The 22,490-nt window shown below is 45.4% G+C and overlaps 2 protein-coding genes across 10 annotated transcripts in view; one reads left to right on the forward strand and one right to left on the reverse strand.

The window, feature by feature from the left end:
• DOCK2 (dedicator of cytokinesis 2) overlaps nt 1-22,490 on the reverse strand; it is a 425,062-nt gene that overhangs the window by 97,351 nt on the left and 305,221 nt on the right. The gene's annotated exons all lie outside the window — the stretch shown is intronic.
• The window catches only part of INSYN2B (inhibitory synaptic factor family member 2B), a 116,063-nt gene continuing 94,611 nt past the window's right edge, over nt 1,039-22,490 (forward strand). For all 3 annotated transcript variants that reach the window (XM_085001802.1, XM_021076637.2, XM_085001803.1), the window contains exon 1: nt 1,039-1,215. The gene's annotated coding sequence lies outside the window, so the exon portion shown is untranslated. The remainder of the gene's footprint in view (nt 1,216-22,490) is intronic.

Here is a 22,490-nt window from a genome sequence, read left to right on the forward strand (position 1 = left end):
GATGCAGGCAGTTCCAGAGAAGCCCAGTGCCAAAGGGTATCAGACATAATGCCCACCAGAGGGGTGGGCCTGGAAGTGATATATCGGAACCAAATATTATATTTGTGGCACGCACTGCTGTCTTTGTTAAAAACCCAAACCAATATCTTCCTTTGTTATAAAAATACAGCGTGGGGAAAAAAATTCCTCCCAGATTACAGGTTTACACTTCAATGACAGTGGTGGAAGGAAGAGCCTTGATGTCCCCAGGAAGCTCCTTCTGCTCTCCTCCACAGGATGTCTCTGGGTAATCGAATGTTTTTCAAGTTCACATTTGCAAAAGTAACTCCCAAAGATACAGGTTCTCATTTGCTTCTAGGTTCCTTCCAATTAGGACGTTAGGAGTTGCATGTTCTTCCAGTCAGCAGCACCAGCTCTGTAATTTGTGGGGCTGGGAGCAAAGTGAAAATTGAAGTGTCCTTGTAAAAATTCTTCAGAATTTCAAAGCAGCCACAGGGCCTATCTGAGCACTGGAAGCCGGCTCCGCCTGCTAGTGACCATCACACACACCCTCGATGTTCAGAAAACACGCAGAGCTGGCAGAGAGTGTGAAAGTGGGACTCTCGGGATCAGGGGCGATGACACTATAATGCTGGGGACCTGGAGCCTCTATCGGGGCAGCCGCCCTGGCCAGCCAGGGAGTCCAATCCCCTCTCCCGCTCAGGACCTCGGGGATGGGCGTGGTGAGTGTGAAATCATCCGTCCCTTTCAGACCAGACAGAACACCACCCGCACTGCAAACTTAACCAGGTGCCCCAAAACCAAGAAACAAGCGTATTATTGTTCATCCCTCCGGCCAGCCTGGTTGCAAGACAGGAGAAATCTTCCAAGTTTGAAGTAGTGTGTGTGTGTGTGTGTGTGTGTGTGTGTGTGTGTGTGTACACGCATGTGTCTCCTCTACTCCCTCCATCTCTTCTGTGAAGAGCTTCCTCCAAGAATTCAGCCGGTGGCCACTAGAGGTCTTTCCTTTTCACATGGTAGCTGCCGTGCAATTTTTTCGGCTTTTTATTTATTCCTACGTGAGCAGACCCACTACACTTCTTGCATATAAACAGCGAAAATTACAACATAAAGGACTTATTTTTCTTCTTTTGGAGTAATTCTGCTGCTGGCCAAAGCCTGGCTTGTTTTGCAAAGAAAGGGAGGACATTCTGCAGGTAATTCCAGTGCTTCAAGGTAAGCGATCTGGGGACGTTTTATTTTTTGTGATGGATCATCCTCTCAGAGAAAATGCTATCGTCTGTTGGACAATAGTTTACTTTTAAAGCTTTGGCTTAAATGAGTCCTGGGATTGTGAGCGTGTGTGTGTGTGTGTGTGTGTGTGTGTGTGTGCGTGTCTCTGTGTGAGTGTATGTGTGTGTCTGTGTGTGTGTGCGTGTGTTGGAAAACCTATCATTGTCAGAACTGCAGGCTGCCCCAAATGCATAGATACAGATACTGAATGCTTGTTATTTCCAAAGGCTTGATTTGAATTTGAAAGGGGGGGGGGGAGAAAAAAAGCAAACAAGCCTCAGAGCTCAAGTTGCCTGGTATTACTGTGAAAAGGCTGCATTGTCAAGGCTTGTTTAGAGAAACTTCCATGCTTCATTTTCAAAAGAAAATGAAAAGAGGAAGGGGTTCAGGCACCCATCTAGAGAGAGTGACCATTTTATGAACGAAACTGTTAGCTTTTTACAGGGACTTGCTCAGGGTGTGCTGTTCATCAATCAATCAAAATTACTTTTCCCAGCTTGTTCATTCCTTCGTTCTAACCACCACACAGAAAAACCCAGCTGAGTGCCTTCCAGTACGATCTGTAGTATGATGTGACTAAGTTTGGACAAGTTACCTGCATTGGGCTGTTAATGAGAAATGGCAGTGCTTCACTTCCAAGGCGAAGCACCCCTTCTTTCCTGTTATGGGGTCTAGCCCACTTTTGTATCAGATCTGTTGGAAAGCCCACCCTTGTGACTGACTGATTTCTGAAATGGCACAGTGACACCAGCAGCAGGTTCGAATTCAGTTAAGGCTCCTCTCGGTCATTTAAATTAAAAACCAAAAAAAGACACCCCCCCCCAAAAAAAACCCTCTTTGTCTCACAGTGACAGAATGATAGAATCATATTATGCTTGTCTGATGCTTATCCCTTTTCCAGTAGTGCCCTCAGCACGGCAATCCACCTCTGCTTCCTGTCTCCTTCCCCTTTTACAAGTTTGAGACCTTCTATAGCCACCATGTTTTAAATGTTTAGAAAGAGGTCAGGGGCTGGGGGTGGCAGGATCAGACTGCACTTGCCCTAGCAACTCAGATACTCCTGATGCCGACATTGCTCAAACTTTACAGTGTCAGAGCCTGAACTCCCAGCCTGGTTAGCAACATGGAAAAGCCTGAGTACTGCGTGGGGGTGCAGAGAAGGGAGGGATCCCTGCAGTTCAGGCTAATGAGAATGCCCCTCTTTCCATCCTTAGAGGAAATTTTGTGGTCAACTTTTACTTACTACCAAGGCACGAGGCGGCCACTCATCCATACCCAAGCGGCCTTCCAGGTGCCTGGATAGGAAATTGCTTCTTAAAACAGAATACAAGGAGGACCTGCATATTCTATCCCAAAGAGAAACTGTATCCAAGACTCTGGCACAAACCAGGCAGAGTCACCTCTGCTCCATTTGGGGTGGTGTAAAATGTAGCTAATGAATCACAGCATGAAGAGACAGGGTTTGAAACTAGGTCAAACGTGTAAAAATAAATGCAATCATCCCAGGCACTTGGCTGATGAGGGGCTACTTAACGCCTTGAGTGGCAGAGCTTATTTGCCGTATAGAACCCTCTCCAGTGATCTGCGACAATCAATCCTCTTATTAATTCAGCCCATCAGTATATAGGGAGGTCTTGCACACCTGGGAGGGAGCTGAAGCTCCAAAGGAAAACAGTCAAGGTCTCATCCCTGTGTGATGGCAAGAGAGAAAAAGAGAAACCCAATATTGTGTCGTTAATATTAATTAGCCGGGATACTAAGTAACTGCGATCAGGAGAGTAGCCCTCTCCAAATTATTCTACTTCTTTGCATAAAAAAAGCACCACCACCATCATCATCTTATTGATAAGACCAGTAGTTTGGGTGCGCAACACTCAAACATGATCTATTTAACCACCACCTCAACAGCAAACACACCTACACACACAGAGTCAGGACCCCCGCAGAACTGAGTGAACCAGGAACGGGTGATCAGTTTGCCCTGTCTTGAAAAACTAACACCACGAGGGGAGAGGGGCATGGTTGCTGCGGATGCGTCCCCCGCTCACCTGAGATTAGTGGGAGTGATGAGATCGCAGAGGGAGGGAAAGAGCCAACTTCGGGAGCTTGCTACCTAAATGCCAGCATTACTATGCGATGCCAGCTGGTGACACGTTGCCATAGTAACTTCAAATAATGTGCTCGACCAAAATAAAATAAAATACAGAGAGCGCCAAGGAGAGGAGATGAAGGAGGAAAGTTTGTGTGCCGATGGAGGCTCTGAGGGAGATGACAAGTTTTATCTGTGGGGCCATCCATTTCCTTTGGAAACGAAGAGTAGCCATATGCCACTATCGGGTTGCTTCTCCATTCACCCCCCTGTCTGCCATGTGGTTATATAATAGGTTTTACTCTGGAATGGAATTGGTGCTGTGTGGTAGACCCAGGACCAGAGGTGGGAGGCTATGGTGTCAGGCAAAATAGGGACTCTGAAGCCCTTTCACATCTTAGAGATTTGTCAGGAAGCTTAGAGCTGTAGTTTGCAGTGATCTTTGGGGTAAGTAGTGTGTGTGATCTGTCTTAGTAACGATCGGATTCTGGGTACTGTGCTAGGTGCCTGGGTGCAGCAGTAATTCTGATGGATGAGGTTGTGCTCCAGGGAGCCTACATCTGGTTCTGTCGCGATATAGAACATCTGGAGTGGGGAACTAGGAGCCAGACAGCCTGAGTTCAGATTCCAGCTCTACCTCTTACTGGTCGTGTGACCTTGAGCAGAGTCTCATGCCTCAGTGTAAAAGGGGATAGAAATAGTCCTTACTTCATGCAGATTTGACGAGAATGAGACCAATTTGTGTAAAGCACTTAGCACATAGGAAGCCCCCAATATGAACAGCTATTAGTATTACTGTTGTTGCTGCTGACTCTGGTCCAGAGGAATTAAGCAGATGGGCTAATTGAAATTCCTGATCTGGGCAGAGGAAATGATGACTCCACCTACTCGAGACTGTCTGTGGACACATCAAGCACTCCAATCACAGCTTGGGACAAACAGTTAAGTGTCCTTTGATGCTAAACATGACTTTGGTTAACCACATGCCCAGAGTAAAGCTGTTTAGTAAATCCAGTGTGTGCCTCTTGGAGCAGAGCTTGCTGGGAAGTTTCTTTTATTTGGGGGGCATTGCTGGCAGGTAAGAAGAATGACAACAGTGCCCAAATCGTTCAAAAGCCTGAAATGTAACTGTCCTCATCGAAAGCTTTGTCCCCCAGCTGTTTGGCTGTAGGAAGTGCCTGCTTCTGTGTGCAGTTACATTCTTTGGTTACCCAGGGATCCTGCTGTGAGACAGAGTCAACCAAGTTATCCTCCACCTGGGAGAAGCTTTTTGATGGGCACAGATCCAGGGGTTTTGGGTAGCCTGCTCCCTGTCAAAGCACAACATCATAGGAAGACAGGAAGGTGCCAGTTGGATGCTGTGTACTCTGGATGCACCCGGACAGGTTCCATCTGTACAGCACAGCCAGCCCTGCCTTGCCCTGTGGGGCATTAATGATCAGCTCTCCAGAACCATGAGGGTCAGGACAACAGCCAAAGAGTCTCCTGAGAGTTATATTCACTGATAAGGAGCAGGAGGGGAGGGTTAACAAGGATGCTTTGAATCCAGACTGGAAGAGGAGCCTGCCTTGGCTGCACATTCTTCCTTTGAAACCAACACATTCTTTTTTTATTAATGATTTTTTGTTTTTCCATTATAGTTGGTGTGCAGTGTTCCCTCAGTTTCTCCTGTACAGCAAAGTGACCCAGTCACACACATATGTACATTCTTTTTCTCATATTATCCTCCATGTTTCATTGTAAATGACTAGATAAAGTTGCCTGTGCTATACAGCAGGATGTCATCACTTATCGACTCCAAAAGCAATAGTTTGCATCTATTAACTCCAGACTCCCAGTCCATCCCACTCCCTCCCCCTCCCCCTTGGCAACCATAAGTCCATGAGTTTCTATTCTGTGGAAAGGTTCATTTGTGCCATATACCAGATTCCAGATGATGTAAGTGATATCATATGGTATTTGTCTTTCTCTTTCTGACTTAATCACCTAGTATGAGAGTCTCTAGTTCCATGTCGCTGCAAATGGCATTATTTTGTTCTTTTTTATGGCTGAGTAGTATTCCATTGAAATCAACATATTCTGATCTTAGCTGGAGCCAGTAGTGTGGGGTCACTTTAAATCTTCCAAGGGATACAATGGGATGTTCACTCGCAAACGGGGGTGGAAGCAAATTCTGTTCTTTCATCCCTTGTACTCAGGACTCCATCGCACTGAGGACTCCATCGCACTGAGTCATCTCAACAACCTCACGTGGTCAGCCTTATGCCCATTTTACAGAGGAAAGTGAGAAACACAGAGGTCAAGCAGCTTGCCTAGATAGACATTCAGTATACGGTGGGGCAGGAATTAAAATCTGGGTCTTTTTGACTCTAAATCCTGCATTCTTTTCATAAACCCATGACATTTCTCATGTCATCACTGTCAGCTCCACCTGAGCAAAGATTTTTGTCCACTTATTCAATGCTGTATCATCGGAATCTAAAATTGAACTTGCACGTAGTGTGGGCTCAAACACTATTTGTTAGATGAGAGACTGAACTTATTATAGTATTCCCCAACATTAAAAGAATGTTACAGGAGCCATTCCCTGCTCACACTCTGAAAAGTTAAGGTTGCATGTAGAACACCTTTGACTTAGAAGAGGACAGAAACGAAAGAATTGTTGCTGTATTTCTGAGGTTACTCCATTGTAAGTTATATTTGATCAAGGCAGAGTGGAATCATTCTTTCACACATTCCTTAATTTAATAAATTCTTTCTTGAGCACCTACTATGTTCCAGGCATGGTTTGAGGTGTTGTGAACACCATCATGAACGAAGTTAATAAGAGATTTGCTCTTAAGGAGCTCACACTCCCACTGGGTAGAGGGCTATGCATGGGGAAACATACCATAAGCAAGTGAATACATAAGTTAGCTCATTGTAGGCAGGGATATCTGATACTGATGACTCTTCCTGTTCATGGAAATGTCACCCCTGCTCAGCAACTACTTCTCAGTAAATATTTTATAATGACTGGCAATCCTTCAGCAGGTGTGGACATGGACTCTAGTCTCATGTGGATCCCGTTTGCCTGCATGTTCAGGTTCATGGTTTCGCTCCCTGTCGTTCAGAGCCGGATGAAGGGGTGGGAGCCTGCTAGAGCTGCTCCAAGCCTCTGCTTAAAGCCATTGGAGCCCATGGGACTTAGGAAGGCTGCTTGCCAGGAGAGGGGCTATCATTTAGGACACTCCAGTTTTTAACTGAACAGAAGACGATTTTTCTAAATGTTTCTAATTACGTCTGTGGAGGTGTGGGTGGGGAAGTTCACAAGTGTGACTGCAAAAGGAATAGTTTCAGAAACAGGAATTTATTCTCGGCACATACACCCAGGGTGGTCTTCCAAGCTTTGCACTGAACGCCTCAGGAAGGGCTGTGCAGGAAAGCCTGGACACTATGGCACTGTCCTCAACTCACATATTCCTGAGAAAAATCAAAGCCAAGTGCATCACTGAGATGTGGGCTCTGGATGAGGATCCCAAGCAGTCCCTCACCTTTTCCTGAAAACTTGTGCATCCAGGTTGCATAAGACCACAAGGTCAACTTTCAACAGGAAAAATACCGTAAAAGGATATTATGATTCAGGAAGAAGGCACTGGGGCCTGAAGGATGGCAGTAACAATTATCATTTAAAGGGCTAAGTGTGTGTCAGGCAGTGTGCTCAGCCCTCTGTTTATCTCTCAGTAAGGACATTCATAGGGTTGTGGCAAGGGAAGGAAAGAACTGGCAGAGGGGAAGTTAATATTAGTTGGACATTTATGTGTCAGACACTGTGCTAAATATGCTGATGGTCACAACAGCTACCAGTCACTGAGCACTTACTTTGGGCCAAACACTATATATGCTTTATCTCAACTAATCCTCCTGACATTCAGTTGATGTTGGTGAAACCATGTGTACTTTACAGGTGAGGAAACCAAGGAGCAGAGAGGTGACATGACTTTCCAAGCTCAGCTTGATTATATTGTTTTGTAAACATGACACCATCTTATTAACACAAAAATTAAGCAATACCTCAAAGTACAATGAAGAAGGGAAAGTGTTCAATCTGTCACTTCACCACGCCCCACTGCCTAACCTTGACTATTAAGAATATTCAGCTTTTGTTTCGATTCACTAAACCTCTAGAATGTTGAGGCCATTCTAGAAATCTCTCATGCCTAAATAGGGATGGAAGGATGGATGGAAAGATGGATGGTAGAGCTGGGTTGGCAGATCATACAGGCAGGTAAACTAATTGCTAAGTGTTGACACACAGCTAAGTGAACAAGACCAGCCCTCTTAATGACAATGCTCTGTGGCTTATGAATCTGCATGATTTTAGGCTCAGCTGAGGATAATCCCTCCATTTTCTGCATTGCTTGGGGCTTTGAAAGCCAGGAAGGGTTCAGTGAGGGACACTGACACCAGATATTCGGAAATATGTCTGGTTTTCCATAGAAGTGGCTTTCCTGGAAGGCACTGGATAGGGCATTCTAAGTACTGGGATTGAATCCCAGCTCTCTTCAACATGCTCTGTATTTTTAGACAAGTTTCTTTACCTCCCTGTGTCTCAGTTCTCTGGTCTTTGAAACAGGGATAACAGTGTGACTATAGGACTGTTGAGAAGATGAAGTAGAAGGCAGATGCAGAGGGTCCCTGTAGAGCCTGGTAACACCAGGGACCCTGAAAACGCCATCTCACAGTGTGCAGCCTCAGTCCTCTTTCTAGTTCACCAGCAAGTTAGTTGATCAGCTGGGGGCGGGTAGGGAATTAGCTTTCTGTTGACTCATGGAGGGTGAGTTAAGCCTCCCTGAGGACCCAGAAAGCTGTTCTGTGGCTGATGATTTATACAAGCTCGCCCTGCCCTTGGTTTCCCTTTACAGAGCCTCCACGTTCCAAGGAGTGGAGGGGCAGGCAGACAAGTATGTTCACAGACAACCAGGCAACCAGGCAGGAGAGTTTTCAGGATGGATGATCACTTTGTGGGTAAAAGATGTCTTCAGTTTACTCCTCTTGCCTCCTTCTAGTGAAGAAGAGTCAAGAAGGTCTTGCAGGTAGTGTTCTAGACTTCAAGCCCAAATTTCAACCAGGCCTCTCCTAGCACCCCCCGCCCCAATAGCTCTAGCTGTCATTGTTGCAAGTGATCTGCTAGTCGCATCACACTCAGATGCAAGGGTCTGATAACAGCTTATCGGGTGTGTGTGGAGTGACCTCTTTGCAGGCTCTCTGCATTGCACAACTCAGCAGTGCTTGACTGAAGCAATGAAACATTGGTGGTATAGCTCTTAATCCACAATAGGGAAAGGTTTCCTCCTTCCCAGTCAATTCCCACTCCCAATTAATCAATCAATTAGCAAATATTTACTTAGCACCTATTCTGTGTAAGGAGCTTTATTAGGCATGATCATGGTCCATACCCTGAAGGTCTCAGACTCATAGGGCATTTTCTTTTCTTTTTTCCTTTCCTCTCTCTTTCTTTTCTTTCTTTCTTTCTTTCTTTCTTTCTTTCTTTCTTTCTTTCTTTCCTTCTTTCTTCCTTCCTTCCTTCCTTTCCCTCCATCCCTCCTTCTTTCCTTCCTTCCTTCCCTCCCTCCTTCTTTCCTTTCTTTCTTTCCCTCCATCCCTCCTTCTTTCCTTCCTTCCCTCCCTCCCTTTCTTTCTTTCCTTTCTTTCTTTTCTTCCTTCCTTCCTTCCTTTCTTTCTTTCTTTCTTTCTTTCTTTCTTTCTTTCTTTCTTTCTTTCTTTCTTTCTTTCTTTCTTTCTCTTTCCTTCCTTCCTTCCTTCCTTCCTTCCTTCCTTCCTTCCTTCCTTCCTTCCTTCCTTCTTTCTTTCTTTCCTGCCTGCCTTCCTTCCATCCTTCTCTCTCTCTCTCTCTCTCTCTCTCTCTCTCTCTCTCACACACACACACACACACACACACACACACACAGTAGTTCTAACCTGGGGGCAATTTTGTCCCCCTGAGGGCATTTAGCAGTGTCTGGAAACATTTTTGACTGTCATAACAGAGGGAGAGGGGGAGACATCTATTGGGTAAAGGCTAGGGATGCTGCTAAATATCTATAATTCACAGTTCAGCCCTAACCACAAAGAAGGAGCCAGCTCAAAATGTCACTGGTGCCGAAGTGAGAAACTCTGATCTGTAGAGAGATAGATACTATAATGCTGAATGACAGGTACAAAATGAATGTTATAGGTACAATTTTCTCAAGGCTTTTAAGAAGTGGGAATGACCTTTGTAGTTAGGAACATTCAGGGAGAATTTTACAGAGTATGTGGAGTTTGAGGAACTATAAGAATGAAAGGGATTAAACTAAGAGTGGGAAAGGACATCTGGAGAAGAAAAAAACATTTTATTTTATAATTTGATGAATTTGATTGATTTGCAATAACTGCTTAAAGAGCTGTGTGGGGAATGATTCTAAGGCCAAGTTCTAGCTCAGCAGGAAAGAGTGTGGCAATTGACTAGTGATGTCTGTTACAGGCAAGGGAGGGGGAGGGATAGTACATGTGCTGAGAAGTTGCAATCCCACTTGTACGTGTACAGTGCAGTGGGGAAAAGAAGTGGAGGTGAAAATGAGCAAGGTGTTTTGGTACAGCAGAGGTTCAGAGAGGGAGATCACAAGAGATCTTTGAGGGGTGAAAGGGAAGGCCCTTGAATTCCAGGCTGAGAGCTTTGAATCGCAATCTGTTGGTAATGGGATGCCACGCAGGCACCTTCAGGCCAGCTCCACTGACAAGGTCTTGAGAACCAAAGAATGCTACCCAAAGTCTTTGCTCTTCATTTCTATAAAGGGAGTACTATTTCATCTGTTAACAGTAAAATCTGACAGAATTATCATGCTCTGGCTTTTATGAAGCTGATTCCAATGATGAAAAAAAAAATCCTATGAAGCTGAACTCAGAGATAACTGTTTGAAAAGCTGATTCCAAGGGTTCACATTAATGAGCTCCTGTAAAGCCCTTTTGGATAAAGCACTCCTTCTGATGTCATTCATGCAAAAGAAAAAAAAAAGGCTCAAGGAGGAAGGGACAGAAGGGAGTGGAAGTTCATTCTGGGGGCTCATGTTCTGGCTGAACCCCTGGTGAGGATGCTGGATTGCCTACTGATCTTGTCTTTCCTGTCAGCCCCCAGCTCCCTGACTGCCTGGCTCCTTAGGCAGTTTCTTCTCTGTCCTGGGGATGATACCTCATTGGTTTATTGGCTTGCAATTTTCCAAATGACATCATACCCCATTTTTTTCATTCTTTCCCTCTGCTCACCTCCCTCCTCTTAAATTCCCATTTGTCCCACTTCCACTTCCCTGTCCTTTGGAAGAGTAACAACAACTTCCAATTACCATCCTCTGCAGTCCGCATTAGCTGCCTGCTGACTCCCTCTCCCCGTCATCATTAATAAAGGTGACACTGCAGCTTGGCCTGAATGCAGGTCCTCCCCCACCTGCCCCACCCTCTCCTCTCTGAGAGCAGAAGGCTCCCTGGCCACAGAGCCCCTGCTTTTGATGCCTTCCTCCTGCTTCTAGCTCCCAGCTCTGTGTTCTGATCCACACTCAATTAAAGAAAAATCAAGTGACACAATGAAAAATGCCATCCAGAGAGCTGGCCTGGTGGAGCCCAGATATCAGATCAACTTACTACAGCCCCATATCTATTAATTCCATCTAGAAAAGAAAAAAGATGTCACAGTTGTCTGCACTGATTTGTTCTTTAAAACCCCTGCTGACTCTTTCACCCTGGCAGGCCTGGAGAAATCCTAGCAAAAGTCGAATTGAAGCTGAAGCTTAGAATTTGAGAGGTGATGGGGAGGGTGATGCTTGGGAGTCTTTGCAAGCCAGCTTCCTTGAACACAAATAGGGAAGCCATAGACCCGAGAGGTTAGGTGGTTTCCCCATGGCCACACAGCCTCTGGAAGTGGCAGAGCTGGTTCTGATCACAGTGCTGAATAACTATACCATAATCTACTACCTGTCGATGACTAGCCCCTGAGCCTCTAAGTTCCCCATAAACTCAATGATTGTTCTTTCCCTCTCCTATCTCAGCCAGAGGTTGTCCTAATCCCAGAATAAAGGGACCTCACCTCAGGCTGATGTTTGAGATGCACATTCTTCTTTAACTTTCTCACCACAGGTTTCCAGATTTGGGGAAGAACAAGCCATTGAGCACTCATTTCATCTTTCAAAGACAAATTGAATGGGTGTCTCTATTACCACTATTCATCCCTGCTTTGATCTATTACATTCTGTGCCCAGCTTCCAAATATGGTTAAGGACATCAAATTAAAAACCAAACGATTGATCACTGCAGTCACTCTGTGTAATGAAAATTGTCTGAATGTGCGTTTAAGGGGCCTCAGGGCAGGAGTGGAGTAGGATGTGGGCACTTTGCTTATGTCGCTTTGCCCAGAGATCCTCAAACCGGCAGCCCACGGGCCTCATGTAGCTCACAGAAACGATCTGTTTGACTGGCACAGTGTTTTTAAAACAATTGACTTTTTGGTCAACACATTAAAACCAGAAGCTATTGCATACATTTTGGATTTTCAGCTTCTCTGGGGTATTCAGCAGAGTCAGAGATACCACCCTGCATTCTGCATTCCCATATGGGGGCATTGGGAGCTGCCTCCTCAAGTGGGAGGGCCTGGGTGGGGGGTGGGCAAGCACTTTCCAGGTAGGCAGAGCCCGGCCTCATTCAAGAGTGACCTGGTTTGCCGAGGAATTTCTCAGTTTTAGCGCAAAAATTCCTGTGTCCCCAGAAAGCCCTCAATCCCTGGCAAAGCAGGGATGATCACCCTACCTCGTTCTTCGTTCATGTGCCTGCCTGGTTCCTGTGGGTACTTGCAGGAAAGGTCCTTTCCCCACTGCTTCTTGGTGCCTCCCCAGAATGACATTCAAGGCAAAGGAATCCTGTTTCTCTCCCTGCCCTCCCCACCCCGCGTCCCACCTACATACCATCTACTCTGAACCTCTCTTCACTCCTTTGGTGTTTGCCCAAGTCAAGGATGCCTTGTTTTACACCCCATGGCATCTATTTCATTGTTAAAGGCCCATGCAAATGCCATTCCCTTCTCCATGAAGCCTTCCCTGATTCCACCTGATGCTCTTCTATTCAGATAGAGCTAGGCACTCCCTCCCTCTGCTCCAGCAACACTTGACTCTGTCTCCTTTCATTGTCCACATCACCAGGAATACAGCCTCAGCTTAGTAGGCCCGGGGTGGTCTTCCTAAGGGCTCAGAGGAAATCACAATTGTGATAAAATTGGAAAATGTAAAAAATTGTGAAGCTTAATTTGAAGTCCCAGTCTGTAGTTGTGAACTTTGCATAAGTCACCAAAATGAAAATGGAAAAACGTGCCCTAAGTATTGGCATCCTCTCCCTAGTAATACTTAGCATTCTAAAGTCTAAGAATATCTGGGTCTCTTGAATACAGCTGCCCAACTCTCCTCCTGCCTGTAACATGGACTCGTAATCATAAGCCCAGGCGTCTATGTTCTCCACTAGCCCCAGAGACACTCCAAGGCCAGGACCTTCCTCCACAGCCAGTGTCCTCTATGCCTGGCATGTGGAAAGTGCTCAGTTAGAGGTTTCCCATTGGGTGAGTGGTGGGGGGGGGGGTGAACTCCCATCAAGGAGACCAGTGGGACTATCCGACTTCTGTGATTTTAAATAAAAGAAGGTCGTCTTAGCTGTCCTAGTGCCCAGCAGGCCCTTGTGGTATTAGCTGATTGTCCTGAGCCACATAATGAGCCAAAGTAACCCGTCTATGATTAGGGTCAAGCTGTCATTCTTTCAGTCATTTCTCATGGGATCCTACGATTACAAAGTGTTGACAGCTTCAGGGTCTTTTTTGATAAATAAACAGAATTCCAGCAGTCCAGCTTCGTACTGAACATTTCCCCTCAGGACACCCGTAGGCAGCTCATAATAAGCACGTCAACACCACCCTCCCCCTCTCAGCCTCCTCTTTCTCCTCTGTGGGCTCTTTCTAGACCCACCCGCTAGCTCAAGACGATGATCCAGGCCTCGTCCTTGATTCTGATCCCCACCCCACACCTCGATTCCATAAATCACCAAGCCCCAGAGCGTTAGACATTTGTCCTGGATGTGTTTGTTTCCCTCCCCCAGGTGTCTCTGCCCTGATTGAAGCTCCCATCCTCACTGCCTGGATTATTGCAGTAGCCTCCTAAGTGGTCCCCTGCCTCCAGCTCTGCCTCCTCTAATCTCCACATCGCAGTCAGAGTGTGATCTTACCGAAATGGCAATGAGACCAACTCTTACTCCTGCTTAAAATCTTCTACAGATCCTACTGACTCTTAGAAGAAAAATTCAGACCTCTTTGCACAGAGTGTGATCCCCTGCATGGTTGGTCCCTTTTCAATGTCATTTCTTCCCATTCCTTCCCTCTTCCTACCCACTCCTTTAACTCTACTATCAGGCCACACAGACCTTGTCCTGGTTCTCTTCCAATGCACTATCCGGATCATAGTCTGATCCCCTTTGACAGCCCGGTCACATGCTGTTCCCAGCCTCAGCGTGTGTGTGAATATGCACATGTGCGTGTGCGGGCGCACACACACACACACACAACCCCTACACCTTTAAACAATTTGTCTCATCACCTCTACTGAACTTCAGGTCTCATATTTGAAAGCACTTCTTCTAGAAAGTCTTTTGGGATGCTCTCCACCCCAAGCGGTGTTGGAGGTCCTTCTCTGAGCTCTCACGCCTCTGGAATCATCACTCTGATGGCATTGATCAGAGTTTTCTGGAGCCTTCTCCTTATCAGTCTGGCTCTGCCATAGGACTGTGAAGGCAGACACTTGGTTAGGGTCCTACTTTCTCCTTATCTCTTTTCTGCAGTATAGTGGCTGGTGCACAGAGGTAAGCGAGATGTATTTGCCAAATGAACAGATATGTGGTCTCAGATGGAAGAGTAAACGGGGCATAGATTGGGAAGATAACCTCAGTGGTAGTGCTAAATTAAGTCTGCTTTGAGGAAGCTCACAGTTTGGTAAAGGGTTCTCTTCCAATCAAGGGAACTGGACAGAAGTTTTGTCTGTCATGGAATGTAGCTTCCCCGCTTTGTGATGGCTTGAGCCTGAGTGGGAATATTTCGGAGTCCCGGCTATTCTTTCTAGCCTCATGTCCATGGACACAGTAGGAAAGAACACTGAGCCCAGGGTCAGGTGACCTTGATCTCAGCTCCAGTCCTGCTACTTGCTTCCTGTGTGCTGCAGGGCAGGCTGCTTTCCCTCTCTAGTCTTCATCTATAAAACAAATCTAGGCAACCAGCTCCTTCTACTCTCAGTGTGGTGACTTAGAGTTACCCATGGCTGAATTTGCATCCTGGCTCCCTAGTTCCTAACTGTGTAGGCCTCTGGAAATAAAGCTGACTTCTCAGGGTGTTGTGTAGATGAAGTGTGATTATATCCCTAAAGTGGACAATGGTACTGCTCCTAGCATAAGTGCTCAGTAAATGATTACAATCAAGAGTACAGGTGGAGTTCCCTGGTGGCCTATGTTTAAGGATCAGGCATTGTCACTGCTCTGGCTTGGATTTGATCCCTTATCTGTAAAATTATAAAGAGGGCTATAGCTCTAAATTCTGAAAGTCTCTGACTAGCACCTGAAATTGGAGAGATGGAAAAGTTAGGCCTTTTTATTCCTTGTTCACTGGGTGAGGTGGGGCTTGGAAGCTGTTGTTCCCAAACTTTTTTTTTTTTTTTGGGCCACCATGAAGCATGTGGAGCTCCTGGTCCAGGGATCAGACTCCAGCCATAGCTGTGAACTAAGCTGCAGCTGTGGTAATGCCGCATCCTTAATCCATTGTGCCGGGTGGGGGATTGAACCTGTGTCCCAGTACTCCCAAGATGCTGCCGATCCTGATGCACCACAGTGGGAGCTTCACGGTTTTCCCCAAATCTGCTGCACGTTACCTGCGATTTATATAGCCACATGTCAGGATTTTTAATGCTCCCTGGGTGATTCTAAATGCACAGGAAACTTTGGAAACCTCTGCTCTTAGGGAGCCAGTATAGCACAATAGACAAAAATGAGGCAGGCCATGCTGACTGCAGACTGGCCAGCTATCTTAAAGGGCTGCTCGATTCCCATGAACCTACTTTTCCTCATTTCTAACTCATAAGGTTTTGCATGCAGTAAGTGCTTGCATGGGTACCTAGTGCCTTGCTGCTCAGTGTGGTCCACAGACAAGCAGCATCAGGGTCACCTGGAAACTTGTTAGAAATGAAGAATCACGGGTGCCAGGCCACACTAGATGAATCGGAATCTGACTCTAAGATGATTCCCAGTGGTGTAGTAGGCCCATTGAAGTTAGGGAAGCAGGGCTTCAGCACTCAGTGGTACTTAATAAAATGGATCTTTTGTAACTGTCTCACCATTCTGTCCCTTTCATTCATGACCCATTCGTCAACACTTGCATACCACTTGCAGGGCCAGATGTTAGGCCCTTAGCCCAGTGACTGGCACATAGTAGGGCTTCAACCGATGTTTGGTGATTAAATGAATGAATACAAAAAGAAATCAGACCTGACTACTGCTCTCAGGGAGCTTGTGGTCCAGGAGGAACACTGAGACACGAACCCCAATATCCAGGACAGAATAACAGTAAAGAATGCTGAAGGCGCCTTTTTATTTGCACACTTGCTAAGCGGCAGATATATGCTAAGCAATTTACAGGCATATCTCTGAATCCTCACAAAAACTTTGGGGGTAGTTGCTATTATTATCTGCCTTATACAAATGAGGAAACTGGCACAGAAAGGAAAAGTAGCTTGTCCAAAATTACACTCAGCTAGTATGTGGCACCGACCACATCTGAAGGCAGGCAGCCCCAGCCTGCCCACTCTGCACTATTGCCACTGCAAGATGCAGCCCTAGGGGCAGTTTCTGCCCTAACGGTCTTGACTAGGCCCTTTCAAGGGCAGCCCTGTCCCCAGGTGCAGTGGGGAGAGGCAGCAGGAGGTCCTGCAGGCAGGGATGCTGCAGGGTTGCTCTTCCCAGCTGAAGCGCTGGCCAGAGTGCTGAGAGCTCCTGCTGGCTGCTGTCTGTCACAGTTCACCACTTCTAGCGGCCCCTCTCCCCAGCCTCTCTCCTGCCACTTGGACATTTTACTTGCAAATAACATTCTGTAGACGACGCCAGGCTTCTCAATGTCAAGTCCAGGCAACAGAAAGAAAAATCACTGTCTGAGCTTGGTGGTAGGAGGGAGCAACTTTCTGAAAATTGCCCGATAAGGAATAAAGGCTGGGTGTCCCAAGCCAGGGGTCCTGAGCTCCAGGTTAAGGAGGAACTGTGAATGAGGACAGGCCTGTGGTCACCAGGAATACAAGATATAATGTAATTCCCCTCAGTCTGCCTCACCAAACAGAAGAATTCTCAAATATCTGCATCTAAATCATTTTTTGGTCAAAAAATGTTATCATTCAACATGAGATGGTGAATGATACCATTCAATGGCATAATAATGGCATGTTACCATTCAACGGCATGGTAACTAACTGAAATATTTATCTGCACTTCAACCATCCTGTAATTTTCCTTCCCTTCTCCCTCTCCTTCCCTCCCATGTCCATAGAGGGAGCCAGGAATTTTGTCCCCTCCCCTAGGAGTAGTCTTCTCACAAGGTAGACCAGCCACATGGGCATCACCTTGGACCTTGTTTGAAATACACATTCTCAGGCCCCATCCCAGACCTGATGAATCAGAACCTTGGGAGTGGGCCCAAGGATCTGTGTTTAACAAGCCTTCCGGGGGGCTCTGATGGGAGAACTTCTGCTTCAGAGAGCTTTGGAGCAAAGCACTCCAGCGAGCAAGTGATGTCAGGAGAAAGGAAGAGAGATACAGGATGCCGAAAGGGAGGTAAAGGCAGACACAGAAGGAAAACATGGATTAAAAAAAAAACAAAAACAAACAAACAAACAAACAAAAACCTCCCAGGACTAGGATGGGTGGTGAATTCAGGCTCTGGGTAGCAAACATCAGTAATTCCTGCCTTGGCTGTTCCCCTAGGGTGGCTGGACCCCTAAGCAATACTGAATCAGAAAACCTGCTCCGCTTTGGGGCTTGCATGATCAGTGGCTACATCAGCAGTGAGCAGGGTGCACCTAGGACCAGAGGGGTTTCCTTGAGTACTCAGTGAGGCAAGGAAAGACCCAAGGGCTTTCCTATGACTCTCTGGTGGGGAGGGAGGAAGCTGGGTCTGTGTCGTGTCAATGTCGGCTAAGTCATGTCAGGGCTACTCCAGGTTAGACTGATTTAGAGAAACTCCAGGCAGGGGTTGCCTGGGTTTTATCTCACAGCAGATCACGAGTGTACATTTCTACCCATAGCACCGGGACAACTTCACAGAGGCACTTCTTCAAAGAGCACCCTCACCCCTCCCAAACTCCCTTTAGGCAAAGGCAACAGTGCTCATGAATACAGAACAGAGGAGCAGGATATTTTATTTCCCCATATAGATGTTGTAGGGGCATCCAGTGGGAATCCATGGGCAGTGGCTGGGATAGCCCCAAGTCCTGCTTCTGTTTTCCTGGCTGCTAGGGAAGCAGATTCTCTAGGGCAAACCTGGCCAATATCCCTCCCATTACTTGGCTCCTTCAGAGTGTGTAGGTTCCCTCCAGATCCTCATTTTAACAATTTAAATGCCAATTATCACACTCCTGGGTTTAACCCAGTAGAAGATCAGGATATAGCATCTTCCATGTCCTAGCCTACATCTGGCCAGGTGACGGATGCTGAGCACCGCCCAGGCAGGGGTGGTGCCAGTGCTTTCTGTTCTGGGCAGTGAGAATTCTGCCTTGCCTTGGGTCTGTCATCCATGCCTCTCTCCTCACTCTACCTTGATGTCTACCATCTAGCAGGAAGCTCTTCCCTTCTCTTCAACTCATACAGCCTCGTTTCTTTTTCCCTCTGATGTTTTTTCAAAAATCATTCCCAATGTTTTATTGCAATACTTTTTAATTTGTCATCTTAAGCTATCGGCTTTAAGGTCCTAGAGGTCAGGGGTCATGACCTACACACACCTGTGTCTGACACAGGTGTCATGACCTACACACACCTACATACCTACACACAGGTGTCATGACCTACACACACCTACACACACCTGTGTCTGACACAGGTTAGGTTTTCTGTAAATATTTACAGAATGACTCTGTATACACAACTACCTATTTGAAATTCCAGGTAAATATTTTACAGGTACCTCAAACTCAAGATGCTCAATTGGATTGCTTGATCTTAACCTCTTCATTCACCTTAAGTATGATCCTCTTCCTTATCTTAGGAAATAGGGCCTCCATCCTCCAGGTTGCCTATATGGGAAGCTTCATGCATCTCTGACACCTTCTCTTTCTGGCCAAGTTCTTTCCAATTCTATTTATGAAATATGGCTAGACTCACTCCATTTCTCTCTACCCTAGTTCAATCCACCACCATATCTCCCTGAACCACAGCAATAGCTTCCAATTTTGCTTCCTCCCCATCAGGGAGCAGCTAGAGTTGACTCAAAAAAAAAAAAAAAATCAAAGTCTTATATTGATGTCTCTACTCAGCCACAATAAAATCTAAATTCCTTTCTTTGGGTTCATCTCCCTCTGCTCTGCTCAAACACAATGGCCTTCTCTAAGTTGAACAAATTAGCTTGTTCCAAAAGATTCCTCATTTTATTCTTCTTACAAACTTTATATTTTTCCTTCCTAGCATTTATCACAGTTCTTAATTAGTTATTTATTAATGCACTGGCTTGTTTAATGTCTGTTTCCTTTTCTAGGCAGAGCCTCTCAAGGGCAGGGACAATGTCTGCCTAGTTCACCATTGTCTTTCCATTACCCAGCATGGTACTTGAATACAAAATGTGCACAATAAATACTTTTTGAGTGAACACATATTTAAATTCTAAACAGTATGCTTAGCACACTATGCTTACTTTTGTTCTGTTGTTAGAGTTGATTAGCTAGCAAAGGTGAGACATTCCCCTGATGTAAGGCAAGACTAGGCAATTTGATTTAATCCTGTTCAGTGTAATTCAAGTGATTTCAATTATATTCAATTCATTTTAATTTAATTCAACAAACCTTCATAGACACTGGAAATCTGACAGACTTTATGCTAGGAGTAGAAAAATCAGTGATAAAAATTATTCATTTTCTGTCCTCAGGGGTCTTCTCATTTATTGTTCCTTAGTTTATGGCCAATGACAAAGGCAGGACATATGACTAAATTTACCAACCATTATGAGATTGCAAACAGACTACTGGTCAACCTAAACTGGCTCTCATTGTCCTCATTTACCAATGTAATGTACTGGGGTGTCTGATTACAGATACAGAGGTTTAAATATTGCACAAGACTAGTATAAGTGAATGGATGAGATGATGACCAAGAATGCTAAGTACGATGACTCACCCTCCACTACTGGTCATCTTCAGTGACAGAAATGCTCTAATCCATATTGAAAACCCACCCTAGGACCTTGGGTTCCTTTCCAATTGACATTTTCTCCCTTTTATTCTATGACATATTGAATATAGGACTTTAGCCTCCTCACTTCCCAAAATATGTGAGGTGAATGACAGATTAAGACCCAAGACATAGTATCAATGCTGTGGAGTGAGTTCATTTATTGCAAGAAACAGAAATAGTGACTTTCAAGGCACCACCACAAAGCAGATGTAAATACCAGAGGATCCGGTTCTGAGTCCTCTGGCAGCTAAGGCAGAAAAAAAGGGAAATACGTCAATTTACACAGTTTTAATTTTCTGACATGGAAGGCAAGTACAGCCTTCTGCAGGGACCACACGTTTTTCCCCTCTGTAACTAGACACTGGCAGGAATTCATCATGAGTCTTTATAAAAAGACTTAGAGAAGCTGAGTAGACCTTACCTTAATCAGCTGCAACAAATGCAGCTCAGCCTGGCTGTTCTCATATACACGCTCAGTAAAGGCAATTCTTTGAGAGACTGATAGCATGAGATCCAACACCCTGCCTTCTGATGATACAGCTTTATACTGGTTTAATTTAATTTAACCTCATTTACTCTTATCTGGATATTCTGATAATATTCTGCAATGCTACCTACATTTTCACACGTTGTTTCTGCCGAGTCTTAGGCTTAAATATTCTGAAAGTCAGTATTTTTTAATAGAATCTAATTGATCTGGATTCTAGGAACCTGTGTCATTGCTTACCAGACCTACCATGAGCTAGCTGGTCATGCTGATAAAACACAATCATTTGTGGGACACAAAGCATGCTATGTATTTTCCCTACCATCTTAGGTATTTTCGGCAAAATAGAGAAGTGTGAAAAGGTGCAAGCCCTTTACCCGGAGTCAATTATGAGGGTGACTGGGTGGCTGATGAATGACAGCCTCTTCTGCATGAATGGCCTCTCACTGCTGGGCATTGCTGGCATACCAGCTTTCTTCCTGGCCTTAGCACATATTTAGCAATCTTTAAGAGAGCTCTATGCCTAACACTGAATCTTAAAATGTGACATTGTTCTTATAAAATGAATATTTAAACCTCATGCGGCAAGTTCATACAAAAAAAGAAAAATGCCCTCTTGGTCCTCTATTTTAATAATCAGGAAGGGGTGGGGGGCACAGATGAAGAAAAGAGCCACCCAGTGTGTGTATGGAAAGCTACGATTTAAATACACACACACCAGGACTTCAACGAGAACATTCTAAGTCGTCAGCCCTATTATTCTGATGATGGGTGTTTCAGGCGTTCTGTTAGCCCTGTTCTCTTTGCTCACCTCTGCGGCTTTTCCTCGTCCCCCTAAATCCAAGCTTAGATGGGAGAAGGAAGGCAAAGATGGTACCTAACAGTCTCATAAGTTCTTCATTAACAACAGCGCAGCAAACTGTGGCTGGGGCAGGTGCCTTTTCCTGCCAAGCCAAGCTTCCGTATTATCTGTGTGCACGCTTAGTCTGGACTTCTTCCTCCTCGCTGTAAGAGCAGATGCTGGAGCTGAATAAAGACCGTGCTCTGTCCAAGTAGGTGCATGTGAACCTCACGTTTCCTATGTGCAGAGACGTCTGCTCCACTCAGGGAGAGTGCCCACCAGGTGAATTTTAAATGTGCCTGCATTGCTTTAACCCTCTTTAAAAAAAAATTTTATTGGAGTAGGGTTGACTTATAGTGTTATATTAGATTCAGGTGTACACCAAAGTGAATCAGTTATACATATAAAAATCTCCATTATTTTTTCCCATACAGGTTATTATAAACTACTGAGTAGATTTTCCTGTACGATACAATAGGCTCTTGTTAATCATCTGTTTTATACAGTAGTGTGTCTATGTTATTTTTAAGAGCCCAGCACACAGCATCTCGGCTGCAGTGAGCTGGAAAGGCCTCTCCTGGAGCTGGGCTCAGGCAGGATGGATGTCGCAGTGGAAACCTCCCCTTCTACTGCTTAACACTGTGTGTCTGTGAGCGGGCTTGTTTAAGGAAATGATAAAAGGCCGTGAGCAGGGGGAGTACTGGGGGCAAGGAGATCAGCAGGACTAACTAGGACGCAACCACATCTGGAGCTAACAGGGCTAGCTCTTCACCCGCAAAGCCAGGTCACTCAGGGAGCCTGGAAAACCCAAAAGATTTCCATATGTTCCCCAGCCTTCCTAGAGCATTGTCTCTGCTGTTCCATTAGCAGGATTGAGAGCCTTCTGTGGTTTTTACTCGCTGACTGTTCAGCAGTGGAAAGAGTCTCAGCTCCACCTGTGACCTTGGGTGGGCCCCTGACACCTCAGTTTTCTCATCTGCTCAGTGGGGGTGGTTATACTTATTCCCACTGGGCTGTGGAAAGGACAAGATGAGAGCATTAATTGAAATAATAACAGCAGACATTGTTTAAGTGCTCATTACATGTCAGGCAATGTGTTAAGTGCTTTCTTTATTTTGTCTCATTTAATTGCCACAATGACCTCTAAGGAAGAAACTCTTACTACTGCCATGGTAAAGATGCAGAAACTGAGGCTCAGAGCAGTTAAGTAACTGGCTAAAGGTCACACAGCCAACTAGTACTGATGGGGCCTGTTTTCACTCATTCCTTCATCCCTATTTATTGAGTACTTGCTTCAC

Source organism: Sus scrofa, chromosome 16 (genome assembly GCF_054392235.1).
Source record: "Sus scrofa isolate SSC_HxYL_T2T_F1_AM1 chromosome 16, Sscrofa_HxYL_maternal_Yorkshire_Landrace_v2.0, whole genome shotgun sequence".
Classification (NCBI taxonomy): Eukaryota; Metazoa; Chordata; class Mammalia; order Artiodactyla; family Suidae; genus Sus; species Sus scrofa.